The following is a 13,143-nucleotide window of genomic DNA, read 5'->3' as shown; positions in this document are numbered from 1 at the left end:
AATATATATCTCGGTGACACTTTATTTACTCGCTCAAAGCTTAACGCACTCAGATAATGACGGCAAAATATCCCTCTTGACTCGAATAATAAGTGCTGACATTTAACTTCAGCTGTTATCCTGTCGTATGTAACTACGAACTTGTTGAATGTTGAGTTAGAAACCTGTTCTACAACTTTATATGCCGTATAGCGTAGAGCAGAGTGCATTGATCTTGTGATGCAATTCACCTTTTCTTTGAATTATGCTTGGTGTAAACCCCAGTTAAATTAGTAGATAATTAGTCAATAAATTAGTTTTTAACAAGGAAGATTAGAAATGTGAAAATTATATCAAATTAGGATCGAGCTCGTCGAAACGAGAATTTTGACACCAATTTCAAAGAAAACGGTCCAAGATTGGAATGAACGGGCCGAAACGGATGAACCAGACCCGAACCGAGCCGTTGGTCCAACCGGACTAACTCATTAAATGAAGCCAAACTCTTTTCTCTCCCTCATTTGGCTGCAGCAGCGTGAAACGCTTCCAGGGAGGGGAGAAGAGTGACGAAAGTTTCCCGAACCTTTACGGTGAATTTCAAAATCCCGTAACTTCTCCGTCTGAGCTCCAATTGCCGTACCATTTGCGGCCATGCGTTCACCGTGTCGAGCTCTACATTTCTACTGAAACAATTTTACTGGTAACTTGTTTAATCACTCTCAGTACTCTTTTCCCCCGATTTTCGAGTTTTTAATGGGAAGGTTGAATTTCTTTGATTTTTGATGTTTTAGGATCCAATTAGCTTGAGAAAATTAAAACGTTCACTCTTGCTTATGTGAAGCTTGGGTAAGGTGAGGATACGATAATTCTATTTTAATTTCATTAAATTTGAGCTTTGAGTATTAAATTGGATATATATGTGTTATAAATGTGTATTAGGTTGTGAATAAATAATTGGAGCTTGAAATTGTAAATACTGAAACTTGGAGAAAGCTGATTAGTTGAGGTTTTGAGGGCTGTGTTCTTCAGGAAAATTGTCTTGGAATAATACTTGGGAATCGGCTAAGGTATGGTTTAGGTTTCTTGCATTTAATATATAATGTTCTGTAAAAACTTAAGCTAGATGACCATAGGATAATTTGGAATGCAGGTGTATATTTAATGTTTAGTAATGGGTTGATGAATATGCTTGGCTTGGTTTGGTGATTTGTTTGTAAGATGATATTGGTTGCTAGTTGGATCTTTGAAAGGATATATGATTGAATTGTTGATTATATGGCTATATTTTGGTTTGGTTGAATGATGATTGATGAAAAGATATGGAGCTTGTTGAGGATTATTATTGGCAATTTGGATTGGTGGTAATAGGTTTGAAAATAATTGGAATGGAAATTTCGAATGAAAAATGAGGTATTTTGTGTTAAAAGCCTAGGATTTGTGAACTATGATTCTTAGTTAAATTTTGGTTGTTGGATTTGAATATTGTATGAGTATAATAGTTGATCTAAGGTAGACTTTTTGTGGTAATTGTTATAATGATGAGGAAGGGTATGTTAAATTGAAAAGAATGCAAGTTTGGACCCGAAAAGGGTGGTAAAGTCCGAGTTTTAGAGGAGATGCTGCCGAACTTTTATAAAAATTAGAGATTTTGTTTAGATGATTATTTAAAAAGATTTAGATTTAAAGGTTATATGGTTTGATTTTGAGTTATTAAGAAAATGAGCATGTTTTAAGTTTGATTCATTTACAAAAGAATGAATTATGTTTTGAATTAGAACTATTGATGGACAGAATGGGAGGTGTGATAATGAAGGATAAGGATTGAATATGATTAATATATGATGATGAATAAGATGCGATTGAGAATGATGTGGATGTTGATGAATTATAATTGAATTATTTATATGGCTTATGAATTTGAATAATCTGAGATACGAGATTCCCTGGATAAAGTACCGTGGCTTGCCACCACGTGTACCAGGTTGAAAACTCGATACTCTGTTGACCCTATGATGTAAGTGTGACCGGGCACTATATAAATTCCCGGAAATGTTACCCCTATTGACCAATATTGATTATTTGAGAAAAAGCTATGCATAGACTCTTGGGGATGCACGTCGGTGGATAGTCTAAGGACAATTCAGACTTGTCAGGTTGGCTGGATAACTGACAGATGAGCCTCGTCAGCCATAGGACAGGCATGCATCATATGCATATTACTTGAATTATTTGCTTGTGCTTTAATTGGATGTGCCTAAATGCACTAGCCATGTTAAATGTGTATTTGTTACCTGCAGTATTTGTAACCTTCTTGTGCTTGCCTTTATCTGTTTATCTGTCTGTGAAAAGCATGATGGAGTTGGAGGTATGGAGGAATGACAGAATGGGATTTAGATTTAAGGTTAAGTTAAGTTAGGTTTAAATATCCTTAGAAAACCACCTTTTATGGCTCCTGTTTAATACTTTAAGCTCTATAATCTGAGTGTCGGCGTTCTAGGATTGCCTTTGGCATTCCCAGGACCTTATATATTATGTGTGTGGCACCTTTACCATACTGAAAACCTCTGGTTCTCATCCCATACTATGTTATTATTTTTCAGATGCAGGTCGAGAGGCATCTCGTTAGGCGTCTGGACCCTTGAAGCGAAGTGGTTACTGGGCTATTTTGTTGTACAGTGATGTATATGTATGTACTTAGCTTTCTCTCTACATAATTTGTTCTTTTTTGATCCTCTTAGAGGTTTAAGGAGAGGCAGGATTGTGTATATGTACTTTTGGATTTTGGATATGTATGTATATATGTGTAAATATTCTCCGGCCAGTCTTGACTTTGCAGGCTGAGTTAGGAGCTTGTTATTTTTATCTTTGGCATTCTATTCCTACTTCTGTCATCTTATGTTTAGTAGTTATGGTTTTCTTAGCACGCAAATCAACTCGTTCCTTGAGCGTTGCGTTTTTATTTTGTGATTTTTATTTCCTCTATTCTTCAAGGCTCCTAGCATATTATAATTCTTCTGCTATTATATGTACTTATTTTATTTCAGAGGTCGTAATACCACACCACCTCTGTTTTATGACTTAAGCATAAAGTTTTGTGTGGTAGGATGTTACATTATGGTATCAAAGTAGTTCGTTCCTGTAGAGCCTGAGAGACAAACTGATTATGCTTCTGAGCATATTCTATGTGTGATTACGTGCTACTTAGGATATCAGACTGGTATGTGTAGCATACGTATTCGTGAGCATGCATTTGGGACTTTTAAGCATTGAACTTGAGATATTGAGACTGATCATCTTAATATCAATTGTTTGGTATGAAGAGGGACCAAATGTCATCTCGCGGATCCGAGCGAGGTGCCCAGAGAGAAAATCTTAGGACTGAACCGATGCAAGGACCTCGAGATGGAAGCTCGGGTGTTAGTACAAGCAATGCAGGTTAATACTACAGGTCCATGACCCTTACTGATTTCCTCAAGAGTGGTCCACCTCAGTTTAATGGAAATGCCAAGGCGTTGGAGGCTGATCGGTGGTTTCGAGACATGGAAAGGCTTTTGTACACTCAGCACGTTCCTGAAGTACAGTCAGTAGAAATAGTGACGTACATGTTGGAGGGAGATGCCCAGAAATGGTGGCAGGAATTATATCATACCTTGCAGATAGAGTTAACAGATATCCCTTAGAATAGATTCAAGACGGAATTTTACGGAAAATATTTCTTGCATGCACTTTACAGTGCAAAGGTGTTGGAGTTAATGCAGCTGAAGTAAAAGAATATGTCTATTACTGACTATACCTGTGAATTCAACAATATGTGCCATCTCTCAAGAGTTTGTCAAGGAAATCCAACTGACTATGAGGAGTAGAAGTGTGCTCAGTATGAGAAAGGACTTAGGAGAAATATCTTTAACTACGTGTATCCGCAAAGGTTAACGAATTTCACTGAATTGGTTAAGAAGATTTAATTCACAAAAAATTACTTTATGAAGTGGGCGATGTTACAGGAAGGCTATGGAGAGACTGCTCCAGACGAGCCACATAGGGCCGGACTAGATGAATGTTACAAGTGCGGGAAGTCGGGGCATATGACTCGAGATTGTCCACACAGGAAAGGCCGGGATGCAGCTGAATCTGATTCTCAGAGCTCAGGTAATCATAAACTAGTAGTTGCACTTCGAACTTCCTTGCATATCATTAATATGTAATATTCATTCGTAATGTATGACGTACGTGGATTATTGTAAAGCCCAAGTCAACGATTGGTCGAAGGCTATTAGTTGTTAAGATAGGGTATTATTTAGTTAACTTAGAAGGGTGAATCGGTTTGGAGTGATGTTGGGTTTAAAATAGATAAGGGTTAGAGATGAAGATATTTTGGAAACTGCTTTCAAGACACGTTATGGTCATTATGAGTATACAGTAATATCTTTTGGGTTAACTAATGCCCCGGCAGTATTTATGGATTATATGAACAAGATCTTTCGATCGTATCTGGACAAATTTGTTATTGTCTTCATTGATGACATTCTTGTTTACTCTAACACTGAAGAGGAACATGCTGATCATTTGCGAACTGTGCTACAAATTTTGAGAGACAGGAAGTTGTATGCTAAGTTATCTAAATGTGAGTTTTAGAAGAGTGAAGTAAAGTTTCTCGGTCACGTGGTGAGTAAGCAGGGAATAGCTATGGATCCTGTTAAGGTGGAAGCAGTGATGAATTGGGAGCGACCAACTTCAGTGACAGAGATCAGGAGTTTTCTAGGTTTGGCGGGATATTATCGCAGATTCATTAAGGAATTTTCACAGCTCGCCTTACCTTTAACTAAACTGAATAGGAAGGATACGCCTTTTATCTAGACTCCGGAGTGTGAGGAGAGTTTTCAAGCACTGAAGCACAGTTTGACTATTGCACCCATGTTAGTATTGCCTGAACCAAGTAAGCCATTTGAATTGTACTGTGATGCATCGCTGAAGGGCTTGGGGTGCGTTCTGATGCAGCACCAGAATGTTGTAGCATACGCCTCACGGCAATTAAGGCCGCATGAGATGAACTATCCGACACATGATCTGGAACTTGCTGCTGTTGTGTTTGCTTTAAAGATCTAGAGGCACTACTTCTATGGCGTTAAGTTTCATGTTTTCTCAGACCATAGGAGTTTAAAGTGTCTTTCTGAGCAGAAAGAGTTGAATATGCATCAGAGGAGGTGGATGGAGCTTCTGAAAGATTATGATTTTGAATTGAATTATCATCCAAGAAAAACGAACGTTGTGGCAGACGCCTTGAGTCGGAAATCTTTATATGCAGCTTGGATGATATTACGGGAAGAAGAATTACTAAGGGCATTTCAAGGTTTGAATTTGGGAATTAGAGAAGAATATGGAATTTTGTGTTTGAGTCAGTTGCAGATTTCAAGTGAATTTAAATCAGAACTTCTGAAGGCTCATCGAGATGGTGAAGCGTTACGTAAGGTATTACCAGTAGTTGAACAGGAGAAATATTGGAGAGTGTCAGAAGGACAGGATGGTTTGTGGAAGTTTAAGAACCGGATTATTGTGCCAGATATCGGAGACCTGCGACAGAGTATTTTGAAGAAAGCTCATAAGAGTGGATTCTCAATTCACCCGGGGAGTACTAAAATGTATCAGGATCTGAAAGTGATGTTCTGGTGGCCATGTATGAAGAATGATGTGGCATTGCATGTATCTAAATGTTTAACGTGTCAGAAGGTTAAGATTGAGCATCAGAGACCATCAGGGACTCTTCAGCCTTTAGAAATTCCACAATGGGAATAGGAGAGTATCACAATGAATTTTGTGACAGGTTTACCTGGGACTTGGACTGGTTGTGACGCTGTTTGGGTGGTTGGGGACCAACTGACAAAATCAGCTCACTTTCTTCGTATCCAAATAAGTTGCACAATGGAAGAATCATCTCGAATGTACATCAAAGAGATTGTCAGATTGCACGACGTGCCTTCTACGATTATATTTGACAGGGATCCTTATTTCACATTGAGGTTCTGGGGAACCTTTCAGCGTACATTCGGGACTCAGTTAAGTTTGAGTACTACGTATCACCCTCAGACAGATGGTCAGTCAGAGAGAACTATTCAGACCTTGGAGGATATGCTATGGGCTTGTATTTTGGACCAGCCTGCGAGCTGGGATCGGTATATGCCATTAATAGAATTTACTTATAATAATAGCTACCATGCGAGCATTGGAATGACTCCATATGAGTCTCTGTAGGGCAGAAAATGTCAATCTCTGTTGTGTTGGTATGAAACTGGAGAAAGAAGTTTGTTAGGGCCTGAGATGATAGTTGAAACCATTGAACAGATAAAGAAGATTCGTAACCGAATGCTTATAGCCCAAAGCCGCCAAAAGAGCTATGCTGATCAGAGGTGAAAGCCTTTGGAGTTCGAAGAAGGAGAACATGTCTTTCTGAAAGTTACACCAACCACTGGAGTGGGAAGAGCTATTAAGACTAAGAAACTGAATTCCTGTTATATTGGACCGTTTGAGATCATGAAAAGAATTGGGTCGATAGCTTATAGGATTGCCTTACCACCATATCTCTTGAATTTTCACGACGCGTTTCATGTGTCACAGCTTCGGAGATATACTCCTAATGCAAGTCATATTCTGAGACCGAAACTGATCCAAGTAAGAGAAGATCTAACACTTCCAGTAATTCCGGTAAGGATTGATGACATCAGCATTAAATGATTACGCAGGAAAGGAATATTATTGGTAAGAGTAATATGGAGTCAAACTAGTATTAAAGAACACACTTGGGAACTCGAATCAAATTTGCGAAAAGACTATCCACATCTCTTTTTAGGTAACTAGATTTGAATTTTGAGGGCAAAATTCTTTATTAGTTGGGTAGGATGTAAACCCCGGTTAAATTAGTAGATAATTAGTAAATAAATTAGTTTTTAATAAGGAAGATTAGAAATGTGAAAATTATATCAAATTAGGATAGAGCTCGTCGAAACGAGAATTTTGACACCAATTTCGAAGAAAACGGTCCAAGATTGGACCGAATGGGCCGAACCGGGCCGTCGGTCCAACCAGACCAACTCATTAAATGAAGCCAAACTCCTTTCTCTCCCTCATTTGGCTGCAGCAGCATGAAATGCTTCCAGGGAGGGGAGAAGAGCGACGAAAGTTTCCCGAACCTTTACGGTGAATTTCAAAATCCCGTAACTTTTCCGTCCGAGCTCCAATCACCGCACCGTTTGCGGCCACGCATTTGCCGCATTGAGCTCTACATTTCTACCAGAACAATTTTACTGGTAACTTGTTTAATCACTCTCAGCACTCTTTTCCCCCAATTTTCGAGTTTTTAATGGGAAGGTTGAATTTCTTTGATTTTTGATGTTTTAGGATCCAATTAGCTTGAGGAAAATATTCATTCTTGCTTATGTGAAGCTTGGGTAAGGTGAGGATACGATAATTCTATTTTAATTTCATTAAATTTGAGCTTTGAGTATTAAATTGGATATATATGTGTTATAAATGTGTATTAGGTTGTGAATAAATAATTGGAGCTTGAAATTGTAAATACTGAAACTTGGAGAAAGCTGATTAGTTGAGGTTTTGAGGGCTGTGTTCTTCAGGAAAATTGTCTTGGAATAATTCTTGGGAATCGGCTAAGGTATGGTTTAGGTTTCTTGCATTTAATATGTAATGTTCTGTGAAAACTTAGGCTAGATGACCATAGGATAAGTTGGAATGCAGGTGTATATTTAATGTTTAGTAATGGGTTCATGAATATGCTTGGCTTGGTTTGGTGATTTGTTTGTAAGATGATATTGGTTGCTAGTTGGATCTTTGAAAGGATATATGATTGAAATGTTGATTATATGGCTATATTTTGGTTTGGTTGAATGATAATTGATGAAAAGATATGGAGCTTGTTGAGGATTATTATTGGCAATTTGGATTGGTGGTAATAGGTTTGAAAATAATTGGAATGAAAATTTTGAATGAAAAATGAGGTATTTTGTGTTAAAAGCCTAGGATTTGTGAACTATGATTCTTAGTTGAATTTTGGTTGTTGGATTTGAATATTATATGAGTATAATTGTTGATCTAAGGTAGATTTATTGTGGTAATTATTATGATGATGAGGAAGGGTATGTTAAATTGAAAAGAATGCAAGTTTGGACCCGAAAAGGGTGGCAAAGTCCGAGTTTTAGAGGAGATGCTGCCGAAATTTTATAAAAATTAGAGATTCTGTTTAGATGATTATTTAAAAATATTTAGATTTAAAGGTTATATGGTTTGATTTTGAGTTATTAAGAAAATGAGCATGTTTTAAGTTTGATTCATTTATAAAAGAATGAATTATGTTTTGAATTGGAATTATTGATGGACAGAATGGGAGGTGTGATAATGAAGGATACGGATTGAATATGATTGATGTATGATGATGAATGAGATGCGATTGAGAATGATGTGGATGTTGATGAATTATAATTGAATTATTTATATGGCTTATGAATTTGAATAATCTGATATACGAGATTCCCTGGATAAAGTACCGTGGCTTGCCACCACGTGTACCAGATTGAAAACTCGATACTCTGTTGACCCTACGACGTAAGTGTGACCAGGCACTATATAAATTCCCGAGAATGTTACCCCCATTGAGCAATATTGATTATTTGAGAAAAATCTATGCATAGACTCTTGGGGATGCACATCGGGGGACAGTCTAAGGACAATTCAGACTTGTCGGGTTGGCTAGATAACCGACAGATGAGCCTCATCAGCTATAGGACAGGCATGCATCATATGCATATTACTTGAATTATTTGCTTGTGCTTTAATTGGGTGTGCCTAAATGCACTTGCCATGTTAAATGTGTATTTGTTACCTGTAGTATTTGTAACCTTCTTGTGCTTGCCTTTATCTGTTTATCTGTCTGTGAAATGTATGATGGAGTTGGAGGTATGGAAGAATGACATAATGGGATTTAGATTTAAGGTTAAGTTAAGTTAGGTTTAAATATCCTTAGAAAACCACCTTTTATGGCTTCTGTTTAATACTTGAAGCTCTATAATCTGAGTGTCAGCATTCTAGAATTGCCTTTGGCATTCCCAGGACCTTATATATTATGTGTGTGGCACCTTTACCATACTGAGAACCTCCGGTTCTCATCCCATACTATGTTGTTGTTTTTCAGATGTAGGTCGAGAGGCATCTCGTTAGGCGTCTGGACCCTTGGAGCAAAGTGGTTACTGGGCTATTTTGTTGTACAGTGATGTATATGTATGTACTTAGCTTTCTCTCCGCATAATTTGTTCTTTTTTAATCCTCTTAGAGGTTTAAGGAGAGGCAGGATTGTGAATATGTACTTTTGAGTTTTGGATATGTATGTATATATGTGTAAATATTCTCCGGCCAGTCTTGACTTCGCAGGCTGAGTTAGGAGCTTGTTATTTTGTATCTTTGGCACTCTATTTCTACTTCTGGCATCTTATGTTTAGTAGTTATGGTTTTCTTTGCACACAAGTCAACAAGTTCCTTGAGTGTTGTGCTTTTATTTTTTTATTTTTATTTCCTCTATTCTTCAAGGCTCCTAGCATATTATAATTCTTCTGCTATTATATGTACTTATTTTATTTCAGAGGTCGTAATACCACACCACCTCTGTTTTATGACTTAAGCGTAAAGCTTTGTGTGGTAGGGTGTTACACTTGGACTTCCCTGAATTTCTCGTGAGTATACCCATGTTGAAATTGAGCTTTTATTGAGAATTTTATTGCACACGGTATGACGGTATAAAAATCTAGATCATCAGATTCTCTATATATATATATATATATCTCTCTCTCTCTCTCTTTCTCTCTCTCTCTTTCTACTCTCTACTTCTTAGACAATTATCGTACTGTTTGACGAATTGAATTAGTGTAAAACCCGGTTAATTAATGGCTAATTAACCCATAAATAAAAATTTATTTTAGAAAGCCAAAAATGTGATTTTTATGGCTTAATATGATATAGGAGATTGAGACGAGAATTTTGATACCAATTTTGTAGAAATCGGCCCAAGATTGGACCGAACGGGCCAAATCGGGCCAACCGGACCCATATTAGGCACTTGGCCCAACATAACTAAACCTAAAATCCTAATTTTCAGCACTCTCTCTCCTCACTAAGCACTCATTCACGTTGAAAATGGAAGCACAAGGGGGGAAGAACACTCTCTCAAGTTCTATCTCTCATTTGATCTTCAAACCACCATAACTTTTGATCTAGAGCTCCGATTGCTGCACCGTTTACGGCCACGCATTCACCGTGAAGAGCTATACAAAACCCACTACTTTATCCTTGAGATAAGCCACGATTTGATCTCAGTTTCATCCCTTAATTACGAATTTTATGGAGAAAAGTGTTGAGATTTTGGACTCTTTGATGTTATAGGACCCAATTCTCTTAATTAATCTTGTCTCCATGAACCTTGGGTGTGGTAAGATTCTCAACCCTAGTGTAATTTGTTGTTCTATGATGTTTGGGTATTGAAATGTTGTGTTTGGGTATGATGAATGTGGCTTAGGTAATGTGGCTTAGGTATGATGAATGTGGCTTAGGTAGGCGTGGCCGACGCGCACGCGTCGTTTTCAAAGTTTCACTACCCACGCGTGCGCGTGGTCTACGCGTACGTGTCGATTTGTCAAATTAGTTGCCCAGCCAAAATTTCCGAGAGTAGTGCCTGAGTTGTGCTGGTTTTGTGCCTGGGGCACATAACGCACCCACGCGTACGCGAGGCTGACGTGTAGACATCACTTGGTTTTTTTCACATCCACGCATGCACGTGGAGGGATGCGTACGCGTCGCTATGTTTTCAGGCATTCCACGCGTGCGCGTTGGCGACATGCATGCATGACACTATTTTCATACCAAAGTTGATTTTTGAGTTTTTAAAGCCAAATTTCATACTTCTGAGCCTCCGATCTCACCCCATATGTCTCAAATCAATATGATAAGCCTAGCAATGGTAAGAAGCTAGGGGATGTGGTAACTTGTGAATGAAGAAAGGGGTAATTTATGATCAACGATGATCAAAGATGATTATACGAGATACGGAGGATGGCGGTGGAAGTGCTGTATGTGCCATGAGCTGAAGGGCTGTATTTGTTAATAAATTGGCTGGTTCTGGATTGAACTATGAGCTGGATAGCTGAGTTATTGCCGAGTTATGGCGCAGCCATTATTGATTATGGCTGAGTATGATTGCATATATGCGTATTGAATGAAATGTGAATGTTGCACTTCCACTATCTGAGATACGAGTTTCCCTAGGTGAAAGCAATGGCTAGCCACCATGTGCTCCATGTGGAGACTCGATACTTTGCTGACCCTATGTCGTAAGTGTGGCCGAACACTGTGAAAGTTCCGGATGAGCTCGCTCCCGTGAATATACACCAGTGAGGGTGTTGGATATGAATTATGATTTATGATTGTGTTTGACTCGAGTTGGGGGTGCACGACAGAGGGACAGTCTAATGGTTAGCTACCAAGACTTGTCGGGTTGGCTATATAACTTGTGCTATCTCTCATTTGATCTTCAAACCACCATAACTTTTGATCTAGAGCTCCGATTACCGCACCGTTTATGGCCATGCATTCACCGTGAAGAGATCTACAAAACCCACTACTTTATCCTTGAGGTAAGCCCCGATTTGACCCCAGTTCTTCATCCCTTAATTTCGAATTTCATGGAGAAAAGTATTGAGATTTTGGACTCTTTGATGTTATAGGACCCAACTCTCTTGAAGGAGAAGATTAATCTTGTCTCCTTGAACCTTGGGTGTGGTAAGATTCTCAACCCTAGTGTAATTTATTGTTCTATGATGTTTGGGTATTGAAATGTTGTGTTTGGGTATGATGAATGTGGCTTAGGTAGTGTGTATGAGAATATTGGAGCTTGATTGAGATTTTGGAAAGCTTGAAAATGGGCTTTGGTGTGAAAAAATCTATTCTTGGAGGTGTTGAGACCTTGAGAGCTTGTGGAAAAGTGGTTTGGAAGTGCTCCAGGTTGAGCGGGGAAATCGGCTAAGGTATGGTCTTGTTTCATGTATCTAAAATGTAATGTGGTGTGAAAACTTAGGCTAGAGGTCCTAAGATAGGCATTGAATTATTGATGTTGTTGAATGGTTGAGATATATTATGTGGTCATATATGTGATTATGATTATTGATGCCTTGATGGTATGATGCATGAGAGATATACATGTTGTGATAAATGCTTGATGATTGATTGAGGTTGAATTGTGGGTGAAACCATGTTGATGGTGAGTATGATATTGATTATGTGTAATGATGGTTGATTAAAAATGGTATTGTTAGAAATTGGGATGAAGAAGGATGTATGACATGTAATGTGTGTTTGAATTTTAGCCTTTTGATTGAGATGGGTTAAATGGTGGGATGGTGGTTGTGATTTTGATGAAAATGTTAATGTATGAATTGAGGAGGCTTAAGGTTGATTTTTGATATGTTTTGGGTTGATTTCAAAAAGGGTTGAAATTGGTATATTTTGGTTGATTTTGAAAAAGGTTGAAATTGGTTTGTTTTGAAAATGGCACTTTGTGGTTTTGTATGAAAATATGGTTTTGGGCATACTTTGATGGAGCATAACTTGGACACCGGATCCTCGTTTTGTGCCAAAATTGTTTAGAAATGAAATTGGATCCAGGATGTTCATGCCATTCAAAGAACGGGTGAAAAATGATTTGAAACGAAGAGGTTATGTCCGTCGGAAGATTGGGGTCTGAAACTGTGAATTCTGCAGCTTTTTAACTTAGAAAAATTTTTAGCAGAAAGCATTCCCATGCGTAAGCGTGGCCGACGCGCACGCGTCGTTTTCAAAGTTTCACTACCCACGCGTGCGCGTGGCCCACGCTTACGCGTCGATGCACCAAATTGGTTGCCCAGCCAAAATTCCTGAGAGTTGTGCCTGAGTTGTGCTGGTTTTGTGCCTGCGGCACAAAACGCACCCACGCGTACGCGTGACTGACGCGTAGGCGTCACTTGGTTTTTCTCACATCCACGCGTGCACGTGGAGGGACGTGTACGCGTCACTATGTTTTGAGGCATTCTAGTCCACGCGCACGCGTGACCCTGTTTTCATCCCAAAGTTGGTTTTTGAGTT

General features: G+C 38.6%; 1 long non-coding RNA gene across 1 annotated transcript; it reads left to right on the top strand.

Moving 5' to 3' along the window:
- Positions 794-9,294, top strand: LOC110270580. The gene is made up of 3 exons (XR_002360220.1): positions 794-830; positions 919-1,046; positions 9,173-9,294. It is a non-coding gene; the product is annotated as an uncharacterized LOC110270580 (long non-coding RNA).

The sequence above is a fragment of the Arachis ipaensis genome, chromosome B04 (assembly GCF_000816755.2).
Source record: "Arachis ipaensis cultivar K30076 chromosome B04, Araip1.1, whole genome shotgun sequence".
In the NCBI taxonomy this organism is placed as follows: domain Eukaryota; kingdom Viridiplantae; phylum Streptophyta; class Magnoliopsida; order Fabales; family Fabaceae; genus Arachis; species Arachis ipaensis.
Note: the sequence above shows the minus strand (reverse complement) of the source record. Positions and strands in the feature narration are given on the sequence as shown.